The 12,372-nt window shown below is 40.3% G+C and overlaps 1 long non-coding RNA gene across 1 annotated transcript; it reads left to right on the top strand.

Moving 5' to 3' along the window:
- The first annotated feature begins 6,741 nt into the window (after positions 1-6,741).
- Positions 6,742-7,752, top strand: LOC141801684 (uncharacterized). Its single transcript, XR_012599422.1, has 3 exons — positions 6,742-6,789; positions 7,041-7,094; positions 7,626-7,752. It is a non-coding gene; the product is annotated as an uncharacterized LOC141801684 (long non-coding RNA).
- The last annotated feature ends 4,620 nt before the right edge of the window (positions 7,753-12,372 follow it).

Here is a 12,372-nt window from a genome sequence, read left to right as displayed (position 1 = left end):
ATTGTGGTGCACACTGTGTCAACCTGATTGTACAGGCTGGCTGCATGTCTTCCCCACTGATTCAGGACTGCCTTTCTTGGGTCCACCAGTTAGGTATCCTCTTTGGCCAGTCAGGGAAGTTCAAGAGCATGTTTGAAAACATTGCTACCTCTGAAAATGCACCTCTGACTTCCCTGAAACCACTCTGCCCAACAAGGTGGACTGTGCAGTACTCTGCATTGATATCAGTACTAGGACAATATGAGAGGGTACTCAGAAGCCTAGAGGAGATGACACAAAGCACATCTTAGACAGCCTCAACTGCCAGTGGCTTGTTTGAGCACTTCAGCAAAGGAAAGGCTGTTTTGGCCTCACCCTTGCCTCTGCTGTTGTTTGGGAGCTGGAATGCCTGAGTGCTGCATTACAGGACAAAACTCAGACCATCTCTGGTATTCAGGCTGCAGTTAACTGTGTGAGGTCTTCTCTTAAGGTAAAGAGAAATGACGAAAGCTACCTTGCACTGTATGAGAAAGCAACAACATTGGTAGACTCCATTGAAGCGATTGAATCTACTGAGGTTAAACAATCAAGACGCTTTGCTGGTAAACCAGTAAACCACTACAGGGCAGGGTTCTTCAAAGTGTTGGATTGTGTGGAGGTGCAGTTTGGTGACCGCTTTGACCAGGAGAATCTAAAGCTTCTCCAAAAGGTGGAGACTGCACTCCTTACTGGGGAGTTGGATGGCTCTCTAGATCAGTACCCAGAACTAGACAGAGATTCTCTCTCTGTGCAGTTTCCCCTCTTTTGCAACAAATACCCCTGCAGCAGCAGTGGAGTGGCAGCAGAGGTCCACCAAGAGAGACTGGACAAGCTGGACATAAAAAAGGTCTGCCAGGAGTGTGTTGGATTCAGTGACACTAGAAAAAACACATTTGGTTCTTTTATTTAGAGGGATGGGAAGCTATACCTACAGTACCACATCCATCATACTGTTATTGATCAACACAAAGGATACATTTGTAAACATGGATGGCTCTCCAGTTCCAATGAAGAAAAAATTATTTGTCTATTGACTTAGTTTCACTTTATTATTTATATGTATAAAGGTCTAACTGACCTTCTGTTTTCTGACTAATGGGTCTTGCGATTTCCTGACTAAAAGGCCTTATGAAGAAAAGGCCCTATGACTAAAAGGCCTTCAGATCTACCGACAGATTAGCCTTATGATTTCCCAACTAAAGTGCCTTCTGTTTGTTTGACTAACTGGCCTTCTTAGAATAGGGCGATTCACACAAACTGAGAGCACTTCTTCCTGACTATTTTCTAAAATGTCAATCAAATTTGCAGCCACTCCAGGTGTCAGATGGTGCTTCCTCACAGTTCTCATAGAGGTCTCCCTCTGAATGAAAACAGTGATGTCAAAAAATACGCTATAATCGTCAGAGACAGCTAAATTGAGAACAGAGGACATAGATGATGACCAGGCCTGTGTGTGCCCCCTTTTGTGAGTTGGCCGCTTGACGTGTTGAGTAAAATCCATATAATTAAGAACGTTTTAAAATTCAGCATTTTTTTAGGTGGTCTGTATTCTGTGATTTATTAGATTGGAGTACTGCTAAAAACAGTTGCACTAAGTTCAGAAGTGGTCGACTGATTGAATTAAATGGGTTTGGTGGCCAGAGTGTTTAAAGTCAGAGCTGATGTCCCACCTCCCCTTCTGCCACTTCTAACAGAAAATGAGAAGTAAAAATTAGCTGAGGAGGCCTCTGTGACAACAACCGGTGCTGCACCCAGCTATGTTTCACTTAAAAACAAATAGTCAAGGTTGTGGTTTAGAATAAGGTCATTGACAATAAATGACTTGTTCAGCAGAGAGCGGACATTCAAAAGGGCCATATTTATAGAAAGTGGGGGCTGGTTCACCGCAAGGTACACTGCAAAAGTTAAAAGGCCACTATCCCCTGTGTCGTGGGCTCAGACAACCTGTAAGGAACAAGATTTCGTTGTACAACGGGGTCTCATATCGACTGCCTTCCCTCCTCACTCACGGTTACAAGTTTTGAAATTACAGCTGATTTTTGTTCAGGTCAGAGGGAAAAGCTGTTTGTGTAACACCTCCATCAAACATCACTCTTCACCTGTCAGGCTGTCTGCCACACCTTTACATGCCTGGTTCAGATGATGAACAGGTTCAAATGTTTACTTCATCTACACACTGAAGTAAAGTCATGTTCCCATGAAGACACAGTGGACCACAATATTTTAATACCTTGTTTAAAAAAACAAGTGGGCTTATGTGACACTGCACTGGATTGGTTCAGATCCTATCTGACTGGTCCTTCAGGGTGGATATTTTCGGCTTAGAGTCTCCCCCTGCTCCTCTGTCATGTGGAGTCCTACAGGGCTCAGTCTTTGGGCCATTGCTTTTCTCCTTACTGCCTCTGGGGTCTATCCTAAGAAAGCATGGAACAGTTTTCCATTGCTAGGCTGATGACTGTCAGATATGCACTCAGCGGCCATTTTATCAGGTACACCTTGCTAGTACCAGGTTGGACCCCCTTTTGCCTTCAGAACTGCCTTAATCCTTGGTGGCAAAAATTCATCAAGGTACTTGAAACATTTCCCAGAGAGTTTGGTCCATATTGACATGATGTGATTCATCACACTGTGATTCGTAGTCAGTGTGAATTTTAGTAACTCATAAATTCAACAGAAAAATTCCCTGACACTTTTTGGATTGCTGCTATGATGCCTATATGAAATTTTAACAACAGTATAAGGCAAATGCTGTACTTTTTCTCTGTGAACCTGTCATTGGACACATATGGGTAATAAAATATGCACATACATGTGAGGTAAAAAGTTGTGGTGCACATGGTAAAAAACAGAGCTCCCCCAGAGGCCACTGGGTAATTCCAACCCTGGGAAAAGGTGACACCATGACTCATCAAACACCTGGTTTATCTCAGAATAAATAAACTCAGAGTCATCTGACCTCTCCAGAGGAATGACATATTTGCATTCAAGTGTGTTGTTGATGTTGGACTCATGTTGGAGTCATATGGATCACTGAAGTCTAACAAAGAGCTGCTTGTCTTTTGGTTCAGCTCATCACCTGGATCACGTGGTCCATCATGAGAAAAACATAAATCTACTTTTCTTTGTCTTTAAGAATCTTGTAATTTGACCCTGGATTAGATCTTTGCTTTTGGTTAACTGAACAGGTGATTTTATGGTCGTATCGTTTCTCAGATGTATTAGATATTTATATATATTAATGATTTTTTAAGTATTTTCTGTCATTTTATCACCGTTTTTATTGCAATGAGTCAAAAACAATAAAAGAGACCTGGACTTTGCATTGTCCTAACATCATCCACCTACGTTTGTGAAAAAGTAATGACCCATAAGCTGCTTCTTTGGTTTCTGTAGTTTTCTGTAGTCTACCCAACTCCCTGATTAAGAATTTGGCTACTTGAAGTTGGCTTTTTACCTCCTGGCAAGGACTAAAGGTCCATCTGATGTTCTGACGAATGGGTCTTTTGATTTTGTAACTCAAGGATCTAATGATTTCCTGAATAATAGGCCTTTTTACATAAGTCAGCCCTTTATATCTGTCTGAAGGGTCTTCTGCTTTTCTGATGAAGGGTCTTGTGATTTTCTGACTTCAGGGTCTTTTGGTTTTATCACCAATGGGCTTTATGAGTTGCAATCCTCTTGATTTTATGACTAAGAGCCTACTGATTTTCTGACTGACAGGCTTTCTGATTTTTGGACTGATGGGCCTTCTAAATTTCTGACTGACAGGGCCTTCTGAGTAATAGGCCTTCTGATTTCCTGTCTCAAGGGCCTTCTGATAATATAACAAAGGGCCTTCTGATTTTCTGATTAATATGACTCCTGACTAGAGGTCCTTCTGATTATTTGACTGATGCATCTTCTGATCCTCTGACAAATAGGCCTCCTGATTTTCAGACTGATAGGCCTTGTGATTTTCTGAGGAACAGACCATTGGATTTTTGAACCAACAGGCCTTAATTTTACACACTCACATGCCTTCTGATTCTTAAACCAATGGGCTTTCTGTTTTTTTGGACTAATTGGCCTTCTGAATTTCTGACTAATGGGCCTAGTGATTTCCTGACTAATGGGCCTTATGGCTAAAAGGCCCTCAGATCTACAGACTGATCAGGCTTATGATTTCCTGGCTAAAGGGCCTACTGATTTACTGACTAACAGTCCTTCTGAGAACGGGAAGACTCACTCAAACTGAGAGCATGTCTTCCTGTAGCAGAGCACAGTGGGGTTGTGTCCACAGTCAGTGGAAAAAAGTCTTTGTAAGGACAAAGTAAAGTGATGAATAAAGTCTCAGTAGAGCGTACCCTGAAACTGAGATGAGTGCTTGGGTCAGAGTCTCTTTGAATGACCTGATTCAAACAATAGACTGGACCCCGTCTGCAGAGAACTGCAGCCAGACCTGCTCACTGTTCCTCCATCAGTTTCTCCTTTAAGGCCTGAAGTGATCACCTGAAATGAGTATCAGTGGTTTTTAGAGAGAAACAGGTGACACCATGACTCATCAAACACCTGGTTTATCTCAGAATAAATAAACTCAGAGTCATCTGACCTCTCCAGAAGAATGACATATTTGGATCAGGTGTGTTGTTGATGTTAGACTCATGTTGGAGTCATAAGGATCACTGAAGTCTAACAAAGAGCTGCTTGTCATTTGAGAAGATGAGCTGGCTCCTACCTCTGGTGAGTGTCTTTTGAGATCTCTGATGTCTGATTTAAGTAAATGTCATTTAGAATTTTAAATCATGTAAAAGATGAACGGTAACACAAAGAATTATTTGCAGCATCTTTTCATCAGTGCTGCAAGTCTGCCTTTAAGGCTCTGTTGAAGTCAAATGTTTGGTCTGTCTTTGTTCTGTAGTATTTTTTTATAGTGGAGATCAATAAACTCTCATTTCTCATCTCTTGTCTCTCATATCACCCTACATCTCCTTTTTGGTCTCAAATATCACATTTCTCATCTTATCTCTTATCTTATTTACAAGTTGTCTCATCTCCTTTTTACATCTCAAATTTCCTATCTTATCTCTAAACTTTGTAATATCATCTTGCATTTCACATCTTGTCTCACATCTCATCTCTTTTGTCTCATCTCATCCCACATCTCTTCATGTTAAAGCTGAACACATCCTCTTAAAGTGACTTCTTCCTGCTCTGATTGTCCTTTCAGATGCTCCGGATGGAGAGAATGAAGATGAAGAGCTGACTCCTAACTTAGGTGATTGTTTTTTAAGATTTTCCGATTTAAGTAAATCTCATTAAGAAATTTAAATCAGATAAAAATGAACAGTAAAAGAAAGAATTCTTTTTATCATCTTTTCATCAGTGCTGCAAGTCTGCCTTTAAGGCTCTGTTGAAGTCAAATGTTTGACTTATCTCAAATTGCCAAAACTGCAGCCTGCTTCTTCTAAAGTTCGCGATGAATCAGGAAACTGCCAGCTGCAGGCAGCAGAATGCCTGTTATTATAAATCCAAATATGTAGACATCTTAGACAGTCATACAGTCCTCCAAGTCTCCCAGGGGTTGATCGTATACCCAGCTGCAAACGTTCCGCCGAGGCAGACTAGCTCCCCTTTTTCCCCAGTTTCCTTGTTGAGAAAATTTGATCAATTGCACTGAAAGACCATCTGATCAAATCCATGGTTTTAGGTTTTGGATAGGATGCAAAAAAAAGGCTCTGATAGTTCAGTCAGAGACAGACCAAGAGCAAGCAGGACAGTTAAGGAGGAGGGAGCTACAAAAAAAGTGTCCGTCTTCATCGAAAGCAGAAAAGAAATGATAACATCCTTCAGAGAAAAAAAGTGTTAAATCTGAGTTTCTGGTGAAACTGGTTGGTTCATGGCAGGAGGTGTCAGTTGTCCTTAATGCTTATTAAAAAGAAAGAAGGCAAGCCAAGTTTATTTATATAGCACATTTCAGCGAGGCAATTCAAAGTGCTTTGCAGGCTGAACAAAGTAAAAGAAAAAAATATAACTCAATTAAAAAGCAGATTAAAAATTGATTACACGCTTAAAAAAATAAGAATAAAAGAGAGAAAAAGTAGTTAAAGAAAGGTTTTAAAACAGATTTTAAGATAAGAATTGCAGCGCAGTTGCAAAATTGTGCGTTTTTTTGTTTTGTTTTGTTTTTTTGTTTTTTTTTCTTTTTTGTTTTGAAGGGAAGTTGGGCTGCACGGTGGCTCAACGGTTACTACTGCAGCCTCACATCAAGAAGGACCCTGGTTTGATTCCCAGCTTGGCTGGTGGGCCTTTCTGTGTGGAGTTTGCATATTCTCCCTGTGCATGCGTGGGTTCTCTCCGGGTACTCCGGCTTCCTCCCACAGTCCAAAAACATGCTCACCAGGTTAATTGGTAACTCCAAATTGTCCCTAGGTGTGAGCGTGTGAGTGAATGGTTGTCTGTCTCTGTATCAGCCCTGTGATTGACTGGCGACCAGTCCAGGGTGTACCCCGCCTCTCGCCCAGTGGGAAAGGCTCCAGCAACCCTGGACCCTGAATAGGACAAGCAGTTAAAAAAAGAATAAATTAATGAAAAGAAAGGAAAGTTATTAAAAAGAAAGTTATCAAAATGAACCGTTAAAACAGTCTGATAAAAGGCAGCTGTAAAAAGGTGAGACAAAAGAATAAAAAGAGGAGAGAAAAACTGTAATTGTTCCTTTAATTGAGACTGCTGACTGAGCTCTCTCTGTCTGTCCAGGTGTCCAACGAGTTTGGAAGAGAGGCCCTCGAGGATTCCGTGAGTTTTATGAGCTCTTGCTTTTTTTTGCCTTAACTGTACAGACATTATATATATATATATATATATATATATATATATATATATATATATATATATATATATATATATATATATATATATATATATTATGGTAGAAGGCGTCAGTTGTTCATGATGCTTATTAGAAAAAAGTAAAAAAAGGAAGAGAGGAAAAAGTGTAAATGTTCCTTCACATCAGACTGGAGACTGAGTTTCCTCTGTCTGTCCAGGTGGTCGTAGATCTGGACGCAGACACACTTCATGAGCGTCCAGCAGCAAAGAAGGTGAGTTTTTGAGCCTGCTGTCTTTTCTTTGTTTTATCATACAGATCTTCAGTTCCTATTAAAACAAAAAAAAAAATCATGCTGAAACACATTAAATGCATATTTGTCAGTGTATGAGATCAGAGCTGTGGAAATAACCAGAACTGATGATGACGTCCTTTAAAGAAAGAAAGTGTTAAACAGGAGTTTCTGGTGTAACTCGATGGTTCATGGTAGGAGGCGTCAGTTGTTGTTCACCCTGGTTCCAGCCTGACAAAGAATGAAGGACTGACATAGAGATAGCAGCAGGAGCCAGTTCTGATCATGTGACAGCCCTGGATCAGATATTATGTACCAGCCCTGGATCAGATGTTATGTACCAGCCCTGGATCAGATGTTATGTACCAGCCCTGGATCAGATATTATGTACCAGCCCTGGATCAGATGTTATGTACCAGCCCTGGATCAGATGTTATGTACCAGCCCTGGATCAGATGTTATGTACCAGCCCTGGATCAGATATTATCCTCTTGTCTGTGTTTGTCTCCACAGCTGGCTGAGCTGGACGTTAGATTTCACCACACCCTGAATGTTGGAGAGTTTCTCAGCCTTGATGCTCTCAAACAGAGAGGAGATTCAGGAGAAAGAAATATCACATCCAGTGCTCCACCATCCAGAAGACCACAAACCTTTAAATGAAAAACACTGTGCAAACAGGTTTCTAATAAAAGAGATGCTGAAAGCCGTCTGAACATTGTTGTCATCTCTGTTCTCCTTTTTATCTACTATCTACTCGGTGTTTATTCATTTCCAGAACATTTGTTGGTAAGTCCACATACACTGAATAAAAAAACCAAACTCAGTCCAGCTTACACAAAAAATAGTTCGACGTTTTTAAAAAAGTGTTTTAAGCTGGACTAATAAAAATAAATAAAAGTCATCTGTACTTAAAATTTGATTAATTTCAAATATTACCTTGTACAAACCCAACTCAAAATAGTCAAACAAAGCTAAAATTTATATATTTTTCAATGAATTATTCTTTGTAATTAAACTTAAAAAACAGCTCCTTTACATTGTAAGAAAATGGTTTAAGGAAAGCAATTTGTTCCTATGACTGCATTTTGTAACCGTTAGTGAAGAGGGGACACAGGGGACCGTTTGTCCGTGCTTCACAGCATGGACCGCATGTCTATGCTCCACATGGTTCGGACTGGTTGGATGTGCATAAAATATTATTTTTATCCTAGTGATAGTTTAAAGTTAACTAAAGAAACAAACACTTTACACTAAATTTTAAAACTGGCCAGACCAGCATAGCCCAGTCAGACATTTCATTTATTAATATACAAATCATTCAATCAAATCAAACTTTATTTATGACGCGCTTTTCATGCAAAAGATGTAACTCAAAGTGCTCTACAGCGCAATTAAAAACAATCAAACATGCCACCCACACACACGCACACACGTTGATGAAGCTGATGAAGCTGAGTATAGATGAACCAAAGGAGGAAGCACCATTATGCCGCGGCCACACCAAACGCGAACACGCGGATTTACTCGGGCGAATGGCCTGTCACGCGCCGCGTGAACGCCCGAGTCTCGCAGCTGGACTTTTTTGACAAGCTGAGGCGCGAACACGCGTTAGCGCGGTACTGCGCATGTGGAGTAGAGAGCTCGTTCATTTAAAGACTGAAAGCCCAAAAGAGCAGCTGAAAAACAATGAGCTGTGGTTTCCAAAGCATGACAAGAGAGTGTGTGAAAGCTTTGGAGATCACAATCAAGGCCTGCTGCCTCTCCCTGGTAATCCACCAGCCCTGCCTGGCTGTTCCCTACGATCTCATCCTCGATCCCCGAACCTCCGACCACCCGAACCCCCGACCCATGTTCCCGGAGGTCCTCCTGGGGATAATGAAGGGGTGGAGGAAAGAGAGACGCACAGACAACTTCCATCTTTTCCCTGGCTCTGCCCCTGCCCCGCTCTTTCCTCCTCTCTATCAGGCTCAAAACTCCACTGAGGAAAACACAGTCGAACTCAGTGATGACCTGTGCAGGCAGATCCAGCTGGAAACAAATGTTTTCAGAACTTACATTCAAAACCTGTCTCCTCAGAGACTTTCACCCAAGCCTGCTCTTGTTTTTCTGGTCTCTGTAGAGTGCACACGTCGTATCGTATAACTCTGGATGATGACACACCACACAGATTGTTTTCTCCTCCATCCTCCGGCGGAGTTGGAGCCGGAGCAGGCGGCAGTTGCCCCCCAACGTCGTCAAAACAATGACGTCTTTGCATTGACTTGGTATGTAACCGCGCCGCAAATTCGCGTTTGGTGTGGCCGCACCTTTAGAGGAGCCGTCTGCACAAGGAGCCACAGGAGCCCGAGCACAGGCCTCAGAGGAGGGGAGTAGTTGACACCACCCTCCACCAGGGACCAGTATGACAGGCCCCTGCAACCACAGTTTTCATTAAACTGTAATGAAAAGAAAACAGAGGTTATGGTGTTTGGACCAAGTGGCCCCTGTGAGTCCACCTCTGTTGATCTAAGTCGCCTGACAGTATATTCTAAAACAACCCGAACCAATCTGGGTTTAAAGTTGGACATTGATTTTAAATTGGACAGCCAAATTTAGGTCAAATAGGCAAAGGTATCGTCTCTGTCATATTTGTCCGTTGTAATAAAAAGGATTTAAACAGGTTGACAATGTTAAGCAGAGTCACAATTAAATCAAACTTTAGAAGAAAGGAAGTGAAATAAACAGAAATTAAAATTAAAGGACTGATCTAGACTGATAGTCCCTCTGATTTTCTGAGTAATGGGCTGTCTGATTTCACGACTAACAGGCCTTTTGATTTTCTGAATAATAGGCCTTTAAACTTAACTCTCCTCTATTGTTCTGACTTAAGGTCCTTCTGATTTTCTGACTGGCAGGACCTCAGACTAAGGGTCTTCTAATTTTCTGAATATCAGGACTTCTGGTTTTGTCACTAATGGGCTTTCCAAGTAAAAGGCCTTTAGATTTTCTGGCTAATGAGATTTCTGATTTTCTGACATACATGCCTTTTGATTTTGAAACCAACAGGCCTTCTGTTTTTCTGACGAATAAGCCTTTCTCATTTTCAAATAGACAGACCTTCTGATTTCCTGACTAATGGGCCTTATGACTAAAAGGCCCTCAGATCTACAGACTGATCAGGCTTATGATTTCCTGGCTAAAGGGCCTACTGATTTACTGAATTACAGTCCTTCTGAGAACAGGGAGACTCACTCAAACTGAGAGCATGTCTTCCTGTAGCAGAGCACAGTGGGGTTGTGTCCACAGTCAGTGGTAAAAAGTCTTTGTAAGGACAAAGTAAAGCGATGAATAAAGTCTCAGTAGAGCGTACCCTGAAACTCAGATGAGTGCTTGGGTCAGAGTCTCTTTGAATGAGCTGATTCAAACAACAGACTGGACCCCGTCTGCAGAGAACTGCAGCCAGACCTGCTCACTGTTCCTCCATCAGTTTCTCCTTTAAGGCCTGAAGTGATCACCTGAAATGAGCATCAGTGGTTTTTAGAGAGGAACAGGTGACACCATGACTCATCAGGAACACCTGGTTTATCTCAGAATAAATAAACTCAGAGTCATCTGACCTCTCCAGAAGAATGACATATTTCGTTCAGGTGTGTTGTTGACGTTGGACTCATGTTGGAGTCATAAGGATCACTGAAGTCTAACAAGGAGCTGGTTGTCATTTGGTTCAGCTCATCACCTGGATCACGTAGTCCATCGTGAGAAAAGGATAAATCTATTTTTCTTCATCTTTAAAAACCTTGTAATTTGACCCTTGATTAGATATTTGCTTTTGATTAACTGAAGTAGTGATTTTTATGGTTGTATCATTTCTCAGATCTCAGGTCAGAAATATGTATCCATTAATAAATATTGTACGTAATAATAATAATAATAATAATAATAATAATAATAATAATTATTATTATTATTATTATTATTATTATTATTATTATTATTATTATTATTATTATTATCATTATTATTATTATTTCTGACTAAGGACCCTCTGATTATTTGACGGATGGTTACTCTGATTGTCAGACTAACAGACTTAAGATTTATCCCAGATTAAATAAACTCAGTCATCTGACGTCTCCAGAAGAATGACATATTTGCACATGTAGGTGTGTTGTTAATGTTGGACTCATGTTGGAGCCCTGTTGGAGTCATGCCGATTACTGAAGTGTATAAAGGAGCTGGTTTTCCTTTGGTTCAGCACTTCACCTGGATCATGTGGTCCATCATGAAGCTGTTGACTGTCTCTCTGTTGATCTGTGCTCTGATGGTTGTTTCTCCAGCTGATGGTAAGTGTTGACTCTGTGTGTGTCTGCATCACAATGTTATGTTAGCTGAATTTAAATAAATATAAGTTTGAAGAAAGAAAGAAAGAAAGAAAGAAAGAAAGAAAGAAAGAAAGAAAGAAAGAAAGAAAGAAAGAAAAAGTGTAATTGTTCCTTTAATTGAGACTGCTGACTGAGCTCTGTCTGTCTGTTCAGGTGTCCAACAACCTGAAAACAGACGCCCTCCAGGAGCATTCAGTCTACGTGAGTTATATAATCCTCCCTTTTTTTTTAACATACAGATCTTCAGTTTTTTACTAAACGAACTATTTTTTGTGCTGAAAAATCATTAAATGCATATTTGTCAGAGTATGAGATCAGAGCTGTAGAAGTAACCAGAAGCGATGATGACTTAAAGAAACAAAGTGTTAAATAGAAGTTCTGGTGTAACTGGTTGGTTCATGGCAGTAGGCATCAGTTGTTCTTCACACTGGTAAGAAAGAAAGAAAGAAAGAAAGAAAGAAAGAAAGAAAGAAAGAAAGAAAGAAAGAAAAACAGAAAGAAATAAACAGTGTAATTAATCCTTTTAGTAAGACTGCTGACTGAGCTCTTTCTGTCTGTCCAGATGGTTATAGATCTGGACATGGAGACCAACACACTGGAGTAGCCGTCAATGACGGAAGTGGTAAGTGATATGAGCCAGCTTTCATCTCTCCGTTTTTGAGTTCAGATCTTCAGTTCTTATTAATGTATATATATATATATATATATATATATATATATATATATATATATATATATATATATATATATATATATATATATATATATATATATATTATACTGAAAAAGCACTTCATGCATATTTGTCAGTGGATGACAGTTTACCAGAACTGATAAAAACATCCTAAAAGAAACAAAGTGTTGAAGAAATTTCTGGTGACTGCTGACTGAGCTCTCTC

This window comes from Halichoeres trimaculatus, unplaced genomic scaffold (genome assembly GCF_033239565.1).
Source record: "Halichoeres trimaculatus isolate MK-OKI-2021-1 unplaced genomic scaffold, fHalTri1.1 fHalTri1_scaffold_13, whole genome shotgun sequence".
NCBI lineage: Eukaryota > Metazoa > Chordata > Actinopteri > Labriformes > Labridae > Halichoeres > Halichoeres trimaculatus.
The sequence above is the reverse complement of the archived record's forward strand: the minus strand, read 5'-3'. Positions and strand labels throughout refer to the sequence as shown.